At 45.6% G+C, this 12,938-nt stretch overlaps 2 long non-coding RNA genes across 3 annotated transcripts; both read right to left on the bottom strand.

Moving 5' to 3' along the window:
* Positions 1 to 8,170: 8,170 nt before the first annotated feature.
* Positions 8,171 to 10,280, bottom strand: LOC124698876. Of its 2 annotated transcripts, XR_007001155.1 has the most exons (4): positions 10,091 to 10,280; positions 9,530 to 9,580; positions 9,294 to 9,384; positions 8,171 to 8,757 (listed from the first exon to the last, which is right to left on the bottom strand). It is a non-coding gene; the product is annotated as an uncharacterized LOC124698876 (long non-coding RNA). The 2 variants fall into 2 exon arrangements; XR_007001154.1 differs by having other exon boundaries at positions 8,171 to 9,384.
* Positions 10,281 to 10,383: 103 nt separating this feature from the next.
* Positions 10,384 to 12,057, bottom strand: LOC124698875. The gene is made up of 5 exons (XR_007001153.1): positions 12,040 to 12,057; positions 11,839 to 11,888; positions 11,762 to 11,768; positions 11,207 to 11,575; positions 10,384 to 10,738 (listed from the first exon to the last, which is right to left on the bottom strand). It is a non-coding gene; the product is annotated as an uncharacterized LOC124698875 (long non-coding RNA).
* Between the last annotated feature and the right edge of the window lie 881 nt (positions 12,058 to 12,938).

Here is a 12,938-nt window from a genome sequence, read left to right as displayed (position 1 = left end):
CATGGGACTCCACCTCCATGGCCGGCCAACCCTAGTGGGGGAGGAGTCCCAAGTGGACTCCCCCTTAGGGGGCCGGCCACCCCCCCATATGGGAGGTGGAACTCCCACCTTTGGTGGGAGTCCTAGCTTGGCTAGGTTTCCCCTCCTTTTGGAAGGTTTTGGTTCGGGTCTTATTCGGAGACTTGGAGACCAACTCTTGGGGATCCACCTATATAATGAGGGGCCAAGGGAGGGGGCCGGCCACCCCAAGACCACAACCTGGCCGCCCCCCTTGAGTGGCCGGCCACCCCCTCCCAAACCCTAGCCGCCCCCCTCTCCTTATCTCCCGCGTAGCTTTAGCGAAGCTCCGCCGGAGTTCTCCACCGCCACCGACACCACGCCGTCGTGCTGTCGGATTCAAGAGGAGCTACTACTTCCGCTGCCCGCCGGAACGGGAGGTGGACGTCGTCTTCATCAACAACCGAACGTGTGACCGAGTACGGAGGTGCTGCCCGTTCGTGGCGCCGGAACCGATCGTGATCAAGATCTTCTACGCGCTTTTGCAAGCGGCAAGTGAACGTCTACCGCAGCAACAAGAGCCTCATCTTGTAGGCTTTGGAATCTCTTCAAGGGTGAGACTCGATACCCCCTCGTTGCTACCGTCTTCTAGATTGCATCTTGGCTTGGATTGCGTGTTTGCGGTAGGAAATTTTTTGTTTTCTATGCTACGTTATCCTACAGAATGTTCAAATGGGGATGGGGAACCGGTATATCGGGAGATAGAAAAGGTGGAGCTACTCGATTGTAGCTCTCACCTCCACTAGTTCCCCTAGGAGATGCAATGGGAGATTTGATAGTGTTTAACTTATCACCTTCCACGGGTTTAGTAGAGGAGGGTAATGCCGAAGCACCTCCCTCTTCTAACACACCCGTGTCCTTTACCTCTACGGTGGGAGCCCTAGGAAGGACCGGAGTCAAAAGCTCGGAAATCATTTTTCTCATGCTTTCCATTTGAGCGTCCATGGAGGATCTCAACGAATTGATGTCCTCCATGGTGACCATCTTACCGGCCTCTTCCGAAGTCCCATCTTCCGGCATACTCTTAGGCGGTTAAGCCCGAAATAAGAGCCGAGGCTCTGATACCAATTGAAAGGATCGTATGCCACACCTAGAGGGGGGGTGAATAGGTGCTAACCAATTTTTTAGTTCTTTTTCAATTTAGGCTTGACACAAAGGTAAATTCTCTAGATATGCAACTAAGTGAATTTACCTATATGACAAGGTTATCAACTAAGCAAGATATAGCTACGCAATATATAGGAGATAGAGTGGGATAGAGGTAACCGAGAGTGGAGCACGCGATGACACAGAGATGATTCCCGTAGTTTCCTTCCTTTGCAAGAAGGTACGTCTACGTTTGGAGGAGTGTGGTTGCTACGCAAGCCAAACCAACAGCCACGAAGTCTTCACTCAGATCTCCTGTGAGCAACGCCACGAAGGCCTAGCCCACTTCCACTAAGGGATTTCCTCGAGGCGGAAACCGGGCCTTTACAAGGTTCTTGGGGCACACATCCACAACCGAATTGGAGGCTCCCAAATCTGTAACAATACAACAATCAACAACAACACATCAACACAAATCAACTAGGGAACCAAATAGGAACACCGAGCATGAGATCCCTCAAACAAATGAGGGGAAATGAGAAACGCTTCGGTGAGGATGTAGATCGGTGTCTTCTCCTTCGAATCTCCAAAGATCAAGAGCTTTGGTTGGGGGAGGAAGGAGATCTTGCAAATCTTGTATTCTTGAGGTGGCTCTAATGGTGGTGAAGCTTGGCAGATTTTTCTTGCAATGATTGAGAAAAGGAGGAAGGAAGAAGAAGAGGGGTATAAATACCCCTCCCCAAAATCCAGCCGTTGGGGCTTCCGGGGGACCGGATATTCCGGCCTAAGTATGGGCCGGATAATCCGCTCCCCCCCCCCCGGATAATCCGGCCTCAAGCACAAAACCGGGACAATGTCCGGCCAAATGTCCGGCCTCACATCAGACTTGCTTTTCTTCAGGTCCTTAGCCATTTTTCGAGGGGCCGGATATTTCCGAAATGTCCGGCCCGGATAATCCGGCCCTGGGACAAAACCAGGACAATATCCGGGCAAATGTCCGGCCCCTATCCAGAAGTGTACTGAGCTGCAATTCCTCAGGTCCTTAGCCGAAAAAGTGGGGGCCGGATATTTTGGAAATATCCGGCCCGGATTATCCGGCCTGATGAACTTTTTGCTGATCCTTTTTGACAGTACTGACCACATCCAACACACATACAAATGTATCTATATAATCCCTGTACCACTTAACCAAACATTAGTTTATCACGTACATTGACATCAAACACTCAAAACATAATATGAGAGATGTTCTTTCAGTAGGGCACGCCGCAAGCCTTGCCGAAGATAGCCAAGCGCTGGGCCAACACCCTGTTTATATTTTTTGGCCTCATGTTGGATAAAGTATTGCGCTTGGGGAGGCTTAATGATCTCATCTGTAATAATCCTTGTCATGGTATTACTCATAGTCTTATATTGATAAACTTTTATGTGAGATTGCCCGGCATCATAGGGATTTTCTGGATAATTCATGTGAAGGGAGTTTTACTAATAGAACTCAACAGGAAGGCAAGAAATTTATTTGATATTATTGCTAATAATACTGTTGATGTAGCCCGACGTTGGGTCTTCACCGTATCATGTGCTTCATCGCCAACACGTCACGCAAAGGTGAATACTCTCCTTTATGTGTGCCTATAATTGCCTATGTTGAATTGTATGCTACTTCATTCCCCGTCACATGTTTATGATAGGAAGACATGGACACGCACGGATGGAAGGAAGGATGCTACGGATCCCTGAGGACTCAAGGCTGACGTCACGAAAGCATGGAAGAGAAGAAGGAAGAAGAGGAGCTGGAAGCTCCATGACCGGAACTACCGCCCCTCGAGGCCGGTACTACCGCCCCGAAGACCGGAACTTCCGCCCTACGAGCCTGCACACATATTTCATCCTTTTGGCTTGTAACTTACCCCTTCTAACCCCTCCCTATAAATAGCTTGAGGATGAACCAACTTAGACATAAATCTATGAGTTGTATCAACGCCCTCTTTATGTGATTGATCTCTCATTTGTGTGTTTCTACTTCGGTCTGTCACGCGAGTGATTTCATCTATCTCATACCGATCTCTTTCTCGGGGATTCTACCTCGTGTCTTTCCTCGATAGATTCTATCGGTACTATGGTTCGGGCCGTTGAGAGCAAACCGAATTGTATCGGGTTGTGTTGCGTGCGTTCATTGTGTTCTTCGCCGTGTTCTTTGCCGTTCTTCGTGTTCATCCCTCACCACCTTATGTTCTTGGTCAATTCGTGAGATCGGACCACACAATCGAGGCTTAGGCCCCATCATATGGTATCAAAGCTCTAGGTTGCCACAGATTTGACCCCCACCACCTCGTTTTTCCACCAGTATTTTGAAAAATACCCCAAAAAATAGCTCGAAATTTGATCACCGGATTTGTTGCGTTTTTGTGGTTTTGATCACATATCTGTTGTCTTTGCTGTTGATCTACAATCCCTCAATTTTTCTCGGCCAATTTCCATCATTTCCCACCAAATCCGTCGATTTTTGTCCCAGTTTTCGTCCCGTGCTCGTGTTGTTCTTCGTGCAGATCACAGATCTGGCAGAAATTGTCATTTCCGGTACTACCGGCCACTTACATGTACAATGGTTGATAAGACTGTCTTATCATAGCGGCGCCACGTAATTTAGATATAACAACAAAACATGATGTACAATGGGTTATTTTTAGTCTTATCTTTAGTTATCAGATATCCTAAATTTGTGGTGAGAGAGATTGCGCTAAGAGACCATCTCTTAATTAAGAGAAGGCAAACCCTTTTTTCAACATTCTCTCTCCTCCACCTCAGCATTTATCCTACATGGCACTGCTAAGATATCATCATTGTACGTGCCCTTACCCGGCAGTTCTGGCCGGCCTATTTACACATTTTTTTCGGGTCAACGCCCCAAGTCGCCCCATCTTCCACTCCGGCCAAGCCGCCCGCCCACTCGCGCCTCCGCAACCACCCCACGAGCTCGCGTCCGCCTCTGCTGTCTACTCGCTGTGCGCACCATCGCCTGGCCCCACGAGCCGCCGCCAGAACCGTCCACCACGTGCGCCCACACGCCGACCGACAGGCCCGCCCTACCCTCGCTCAAGCCGCACGCCGCGCGCGCCCTTGACCCCGCTCGCCCTGCTGCCTTCGGTCCAAGTCGCCGGGCACCACGCACACCGCACGCGCAGCGCCCATCCGTACCCGCTCGACCATGCCGGCCGCCCGCCTCCTTCAGCTCCACCCACGCGCACGCCACAAGCCACCATTCATCCGCATCAACCTGCTCAGACCATGGGCAGCGCTCCCGCTCCTCCGTTCTGCTCGAATCGGCCGTCGCTCCTACCTGCTGGCCCCGCCGCCGCTTGGCCCACCTCCCACCCGTGCCCCCGGCCCGACCACCACCCCACGAGCTGTAGCCACCGTCCGCCCAACCTATTCAAGCGTCGCCGCTAGTGAGCCTGCTCCCACAGCGACACACTGGTCAAACCCACCTCCACGCCACCTACCACTACCAGCCTCAGGCCCACACCTCGCTCACCTCCACGCATAAGCCGCCCGCACCTCAACAGCCGCCGCTTTCCTTTCGCTGCCCCCGCGCACAGGCCCACCAACGCGCAAGCTCAGCTGCCGGTCAACGTCCCTGCCTCCGTGCTCGCTCGATTCCCTGCTCCCTAGTTCCATGCAAGAAAATCATCAGAAAAAATAAGAGCCTGGTACTTCCGCCTGAGACGCCCAGTGCTACCGGCCAAGCGGTACATCCGCCTAAGTTCCGGCCTAGTTCCGAACATGACAGATTTGCTCGGAGTAAGAGCATCTCCAGCCGTTGGGCTCCTCGGGCTGAAATCCGGCGCTATTTAGCGCCGGATGCATGTAAAACTCGGCTGGGGAGGCCCATTTTACCAGCGGCTAGCCCAAGGGAAAGACAAAATGTATTTAAATTTAAACATAAGTAGACAAAAAGTATTGAAACTTAGCGAAATTTAGAGATACTAGATGGATAGGCGAGCTTCGCCTCGCCGCCTACATTGTTCTTTGGCACTGGGTGGTAAACATGGTCGACCTACATGTGTTTTTTACATGTCAATGCCCTTTATAACACGTTTAATTTTCTTTGGTTTTGTTTTAACGCGCCCATAAACAAAATAGAGGGCCTTGGGCTATGGCAGGCTGCCCATGAAAATCTTGTAGCTGGAAAAAAAGGCCTTATAGAGGGAGACGTTGACATAGCGAAAGCATGTTGAAAGCGGAGGTGGTCTGGTGGCAGTCACGCATAATTTTGAAGTGGAACATGTCATAGATAAGAGAGTGTGCGACATCTCTTCCCAACATAGATGACAGTGTAATCTACAGATTGGTCTTCCTTCGCCTTAGGCTCTCTTATATTTTCCGCCATGAGTACTTGTAGAGATTCTCACTTTTTTTCTTTTTGATTGTATCTTCTGGATTGGATCGGGTATGTGCATCTCAGTTATGTAGATGTTGGGTGTAATGTGCTTAAATCTTTTAAGTAAAAAATTGCCTTTTATCGAAAATAAAGAAGAACATATGATATTTGGGTATCTTGGTGATGTCACACATAAAGAGGGTGCAATCTACAAATATACCAATGGAAAGGTAAATACTTTAGTCAGTGAAATTATGAAAAATATACGTCAAAAATTAGGTAAAAAAGGTAAAAGAAGAGTAATTATAAAATTATGCGGGTAGATCTTACAAATTTGTTCCTTTGTGAACCTCATTGGTACCAAAAATTATGTGGTCGTTAGGTGAGATGAAGTAAACAACAAATTTATTTCTTTAACAAACTCTCGAATATAAAAACTGTTGTGCACTCCATTTCTTCTGTACTGAAAGTAACCAGTTGATTATATATAGGCTTAGGAAAAATTTCTTAACCGCCATATTCATCCATGTACTGATATCATGTTGGCTTTCCTCTTTGGATTGACCTTGTGGTGGGAAAAGTATAATTAAGTTCCCATATACCATCATCTGACATTCTCCTGTAGTTCATTGATAGTTTAGATTGATGCTCAAAAAGAAAAGGTGTAACTACCAACCTCTGTGTTATAGTATTAACTGGATATTACCTACCAGAGATATACGACACATAAGCATCATCTTCCCTTCCTGTCAGAAAACTAAAACACCTTAGCTGATTGCAACCTCAACAATCAAAAAAAAAATCATCAAAATTATGATGCTCATATCCAATTATCTCTACTATATTAAAAGGACGAAGTGGTTCTGTTTCCTCCGGTCAAAGTTTTCGTCAACACTTTTTCTTAGACCATTTTACCCTCCCTCCCTTCCTTCGTTCCTCTCCGATCACCCCGCACGCGTGCAAGTGGACCAAGCCCAACTAATCCAACCCAGAACGCCAACCATCCTTGTCATTCCCCTCATCCTGCACGGAGAGAAGAAAGTCATGCGATGCTAGGGTTTTTCATCATCGCCCCTTCTCATCGTCTTCCGATGCGTTCTTGCACCGACAGCCGGATTTGGCCTTCATTGGTTTCCTATCGCTCGTCCCTGTCCTCCACGGCACGTCACCATCCACAAATCGCAAGCAGATCAAGCAACAACGCAGATGCGCGATTGAAGGCACGGGACTGTAGGCATGGAGGGTATTTGGGCATAGGATCACGAAATCTGGGCAGGGAGGCTCGGATCGGACTTCCTCGCTTGATCGTCATCATCTTCGAGCCTCTGTGATCTGTGGCGTTGGTGGACATCTGGCCCGACGTGCGGCGGCGGTGGAAATCATGCTGGCCGAGCAGGTCTCCGCGGCGGCGGTCGACGACGTCTACTTCATCCTTCTAGAAGGAGAAGGATGGATGCGGGAGTTCGATTTCCGGTGTTGGGGGCGACCTGATCCGACATGCGGTGGTGCTGGGGACCATCCTGGTCGTGCAGGTCACCGCGGGTGGTCGACGACGGTGCGGAGGGTGCTCGGCAGGTCTGGGTCACCTGGTTTTACAAGCCCTCACGATGGAGTGCGCGGCCTGTTACCTCTCCCCTGCTGGGTTTTGCACCTGAATAGATGAAGCTGCCTATGCCAGTGAGGAGAAAGAGCTTCAAGCGGCCATGCAGCCTCTTCCTACTGCTGTCCATTGTGGCGGTTCATTTCCGGGTGATTGGTACGTATTTTCTACCGTTCATACAATGCATATACATTCTACTTATTTGTCAAACAATGTAGTTGGTTGTTTCCTTAAGCCAGGGAAAGAACCATAGTTTCTTACTAGGTGAATAGGCGCGCTTCGCCGCGCCGCCTGCATCTCGTTTGTACATAGCGTGGTTAGCGTGGTATCACTGGCATTTTTTTGCCACGCCAATGCGAGGAGCAAGGCACTTGTCTTTCGAACACTTTGTACTAATCACACACTTAATTCTAAACATGCGCGCGCTCCTGTGGAGAAAGCCGGAACGTGGAGCTTCGGCTCGCATGTAGCATACGGTGTGGATTTCTGTTGTTGTTAGTCCTAGAGAGGCACCCAGCTCATGCACTTCTATCGTTGTCGATGGCACATTGCTTCAACTAACATGGTTTCGCTTCTAAGAAACAACATAGTTTTCTTGTAACAGCTCAAAGTAAGTTAAAAAAAGGTATAGCAAAGACTTCTTGAAAACCACTTACTGAAAATACAAAGCATGCACGATGCATTGTTATTAGTCAGGATGAAACACATACCAATCTTTCCTGGCACGCATACTAAGTAATAAGCACACTCCTTATATAAGTTGTTCAAATAACCGTAAAAGCTTACAGAGAACAATTCACTCCGCCCATTGGTCAATTTCCTTTCTTTTCTGAAGCCACCAATTCAAAAACTCTTATTCACTTTCTTGTAATCAAAATTAAAGAAACGAATTTTCCTTTACTGAACATTGAAGACATGTAAATGTATCTGCTTCTTTGCACGACAAACATCTTCACCGAGAAAACCAAAAAAATGAATTCAGCCCTTATATGAGAACTCTCTGCATACGTTAGACTCAGAGTGATATATTGATTTCCAAGAAGAAATTGGTAAGTGTCTTAGCAATCAAATCTCAATGGTAATCCTAGTATAATAGAGATAAGTTCTCAAGAGCAGAAAACTGTGTTATTGTTTACCACCTTCATATAAAATAGGAAGAAAATGGATATACATTGGTATTCTAATTTGTGCAAGGACACCTGCTGCCAGCCTGCCACAACTGTTCCTTATCTGAAATGAGGGCCAACAGAAAATGTGATAGTATTACCAAGTGGCATGATTATATTTCTCAACACGTTGATTAAGAAATGCATATAAATCATATATCATGTGAATTGAGGCTTCTCTCATTTCCATTAGTTAGAGGTCGATAGACTACTGAACTGCCTAAATTAAAATATAGCCAGTCCACCCAATCTTAAGATAAACAAAGTCAGATACATTTAAACCTTACTAATTGTTTGCAGCTGCGTGGATGAAATAGGATAGTGGCTCTAACTATACTGGACCTTGGCACATAAAACTGGTAATGCTTATAATTAGGACACAAAAGAACATACCTCAGCTTCCCTTGATTTTTCTTTTTTTCCAGCATAACTTACTTCTTTATAGAGGAAAGGGAAAATCCACATCCCTAGGATAATTTTATAAAATCAACGTGAATTAAAATAATTACTTTGGACAGGAAAATATAGCCAAAAAAACTCACTTGGCACCGAAAGAATGTCAAATAGATAGTCTACCCAAGAAATTATATGATTGTTCTTGTGAGTTGCTGAAGTGTAAGTCCCTTATTGTCAGCTCCATTTCTTTTTCTTCCGAAAAAGCTCCGTTTCTTTGTTTACGTAGGCATACGTTATGCATTTACTTGCATGATCCTATCCTTCTAGTCTTAGGTTCACATTTATATCCGAAGAGTACGAATATAAAATATTCATGTGGCGATAAAATAGATCAGAGAATTACAACATTTCATACAAAAGGAGAAAGATATCATCCCTGTGTTTGTGTGTAACAGCGCTCTTATTTTTTTACAGATTCAACATTGTAAAACTGGGAGTGAATAATCAAGAGATGTGTTTGGATATATAATCCAGTCAATGGTTATTTTCCTATAGTTTACTGTTAAAATGCATCAGACTACAAATATCCATGGTACAAATGCAAAACCTGAGCGAGCCTAGAGGAAACCTTGTGTTGATGCTGCTATTGGTGCCGCATATTCACGATGCTGGAGGAGATCCATTGACGGCGGTCTCTTCTGGGGCAAACACAAAAAATCCAGTAAAAAGCATATATGTTCCATCTTAGAGACTATAGGCAACATGTAGTCAATCTGAAAAGTGCAATAATAAATAAGAATATGAGCCATCATAGTAGAAGGTACGGTATGGTCATCCATTTACCTCGTTGCTATGAAGATAGGTACATGTATCAGATATATATAATCCACAGTTCTGCAACAAGGACAACACATGAATTCAGTTGATGAAGCAAGTGTTCGTCTAACAAACAGTCTTGGAAAGAAATTTTAACATGGAAATATATATAGCTAACAAATTTCACTCAAACTTCAGTTTAACCAGAAAGGCAATGTGAAGTAGAGCATCTACCACAATATCAACATGCAGTCATGCTTATTACACAGCAGACTGCCAAAACTGTAATGTCAGCAGCGTGGCCTTCCAGTCATATGTGGGCTCTTGACATTTCAATTTATCAATTTAAGAACTAAAGAGGATTACTATCCTTTAAAATATGCTTGGGAGGGTTGTCAGTTTGTAGATTGCTAGACATATAATTTCTTTCTAATGATTTTCTATATACTATGGCACATCTTAAGTAGAAATAGTACTTTATTTGAATTGAAGTTGCAAAGCGTCTGATACATTTGATGTTGCAATAACCAGAATTCATCACATAAATCTGCAAATAAAAAAAATACACAGAACAGAAACTTGACTCACCTGATGGACATGCTACAATTCTGATATTTCTCTCAAAAAACTTGAAACACATGATCATCTCATCTCCTCCTTACAGACCTGAACCTGTCAACAAAGAATACAGATAAAGCTTTGCCTTCAGGACGTCCAAATATATGGCTCAAAATTCAGATAATTGATGTTCTAAGGTGGTGATAAATCGTAGATTACATTGTGATTTATGGAGAGAGTTATATATATATATATATATATATATATATATATATATATATATATATATATATATATAGAGAGAGAGAGAGAGAGAGAGAGAGAGAGATGAGCCTGCAAGTTCTTCTTAAGCACATAATCACAGATATACATCAAGAAAACTGCACAAAGCTTCTAGCTTAAGATCCGGCCATGGACCTGCCAAAGTAACCTTGGCAAGAAGCTTTTGTTCCCAGTCCAGCGAGACCAAACATGGCATTCTGCCATTAGAGGAAGCTGTCAGGGTGGGAAAGAAGGCAACACTGTCTGGAGGGGTTCACGGTAGCGGTGCAGATGAGAAAAAAGCTCTAGGAGCATTCTGCCATGAACCGAATTGCAATGCTCCAATGGTCGACCAAGTGGCCGCGCTCCTCGCCGCTGTCCGGTATTCCTCCTGAAAGTGAAGGCCTTGATGGGAACCTAGTGCCCGAAAAATACAATCCATCATGCTGCTTAACTGAGTCTAAACCCTAAGAATATAACCACACAAAAACTGTACGTGAATCATCAATCACTAATCTGCATCTCAAGGAGGGATTATGCATCATGCATGGAAACAAATAAAGCATATCCTCACTAATGTATAGAGTGGACCATGAATTAGACGCTACAAAAAATTGTTGTCAATACTGAACAGTCCTCAAACATCTACATAGTGAATCCATAAGCTATTGCTTAGTCTAAAATTTCCATCATTATGATGGTGGCATTAGGAATCAATAAAATTTAAGGTTGAAACAACCATCAATGTAAGAAAAGACATCACCATTTGAGATGATAAATGGTATCATCGGTCAAATACACATATGCGTATTTCCTCGTGAGGAGCTACCAACAGGAGAAAACACAATTTTCCATTGGAAAGAACACATCATTAGACCATCTTACCTTTGGTTCTCCATTGCTCGGTAATGGTGCACGTGAGTGCAGCGGCGAAGCACAGAGCATAGCCCGCTTCTGCTCCCACACGTCCGCGTCTTCCTTGCACTGCTTCTGCTCACCGTGGCGTCTTCCTTGCACTACTTCTGCTCCTACACGTTTTCATCTTCCAAGCCATCGGCGCGAAACACACAGGCCGACCGGATGGGGCTGATGCACCTGATGGTCGCAAGGTGGAGGCCTGCGAGGGCAGGGAAGGAGTGGAGGTGTGTGGGTCAGCTGAATATTTTTTGGTAGCAAAGGTAAGAAAAGAAAATGATATACCACAATTATTGGACAATTTTGAGAAGCGTCTGCAGAGATGAGATCCCATGCCTCCTACAAAAACAAATTTTCTCATAAGGAAATGTTATCTAGGAAATTCATGCAAAGTAGTTGCATATGATGGAATTCACAAACATAATATAGGCATATATGCCCAACCGACCAGGAAAAAATAATATTATGGGAATGAACAAACAACATTACTTCCAGAGTTTGTGCAGCAAAACCTGCAGTACATACTTGTTTTCTGCAAATGATCCTTCCTCATGTCACAATCCTTTTGTACAAACAGAAAAAATTAAAAGCACGCATCTCACCTAGTCTCTAGTTCCCATCCAGCCCAGGGAACACCTCGCATCTCAAATCCCTGCACATACAGCAAGCTCGGCTTGAGGAGCTGATTCATGCTGGAACTTGAGGTGGGACGGGGATGCACGGATAGGTCGGAACAAATGGTGGGACAAGAACGCAACCCAGGATCTCATAAATCAGCCGGGGAACAACGAATTAACTCATACCGAAATCGTTGAAGGAGGCTGCCCCGAGACACACCGTTGACCATATCGTCCTTGCCGTGTCGTCCGCGTCCTCTACGCCAAGTAGACTGTCTGCCGACGCCCACATCTTCCCAAGCATCAGCCGCCGTCGCAGCCGCGGACCGATTCGCTTCCGTCCGGCCATCCCCGCCCTTTCCGAGCACCCCAACCGCATCAAGGTGATTCGTTTCCTTGCCCCGTTCGTCCGGTGACGCCTTGGTGCACCCCCGCCGGCGAGCCGTGCGTGGCTGCAATGGCTGTCTCTAGAGATCCAGTCCAAATCAACTGGTCAAAGCCGTGGAGAAACGAACAAAAAGTTATCCACCGACCGTCCACGACTGCCTCCGACGCGCAGAGCTAGCACCAGGCCCACATGCAGCGAAACAGACCACACACTGGCCCATCAGCAGAGACTCACACCATCACCAGGAGCGGCAGAGGGCTGAGAAGCCAGCGATTGCAACAAGATTACTTGTTTTAAGGAATGTGAATTTGTCAATTGCAGAGAAGGTCTGGCGTCTTCGAGCTAGCAGCAGGTTCACGGTAGAAATTACTCATCCAAGAGAAGCATGTTTGTAGAGCGTAGGCTCCTTGTATATATCCAGCTTTGTAAAACAAATGTTCCTTCATAGATAGCTTTGTACATCGCAGGATCAGCCATTCTCTTTTGGGAATACTGAATTCAGTACTTTTATAGTCTTACTTTTGTTATTATTAAATTGATGATTATGAGTTGTTCAATGAAATGAGGTTTCACTGCATGTTGTTTTCCAATAATTTGGTTTTCTTAAAGGTGTAAGAGTTTATCTGTTTGACTAGGAATTGCATTGATGTTTCGCTGGCAGAAAAAAGGGCAAATCACCGATGAATATATTCCAACA

The sequence above is a fragment of the Lolium rigidum genome, chromosome 3 (assembly GCF_022539505.1).
Source record: "Lolium rigidum isolate FL_2022 chromosome 3, APGP_CSIRO_Lrig_0.1, whole genome shotgun sequence".
Classification (NCBI taxonomy): Eukaryota; Viridiplantae; Streptophyta; class Magnoliopsida; order Poales; family Poaceae; genus Lolium; species Lolium rigidum.
Note: the sequence above shows the minus strand (reverse complement) of the source record. Positions and strands in the feature narration are given on the sequence as shown.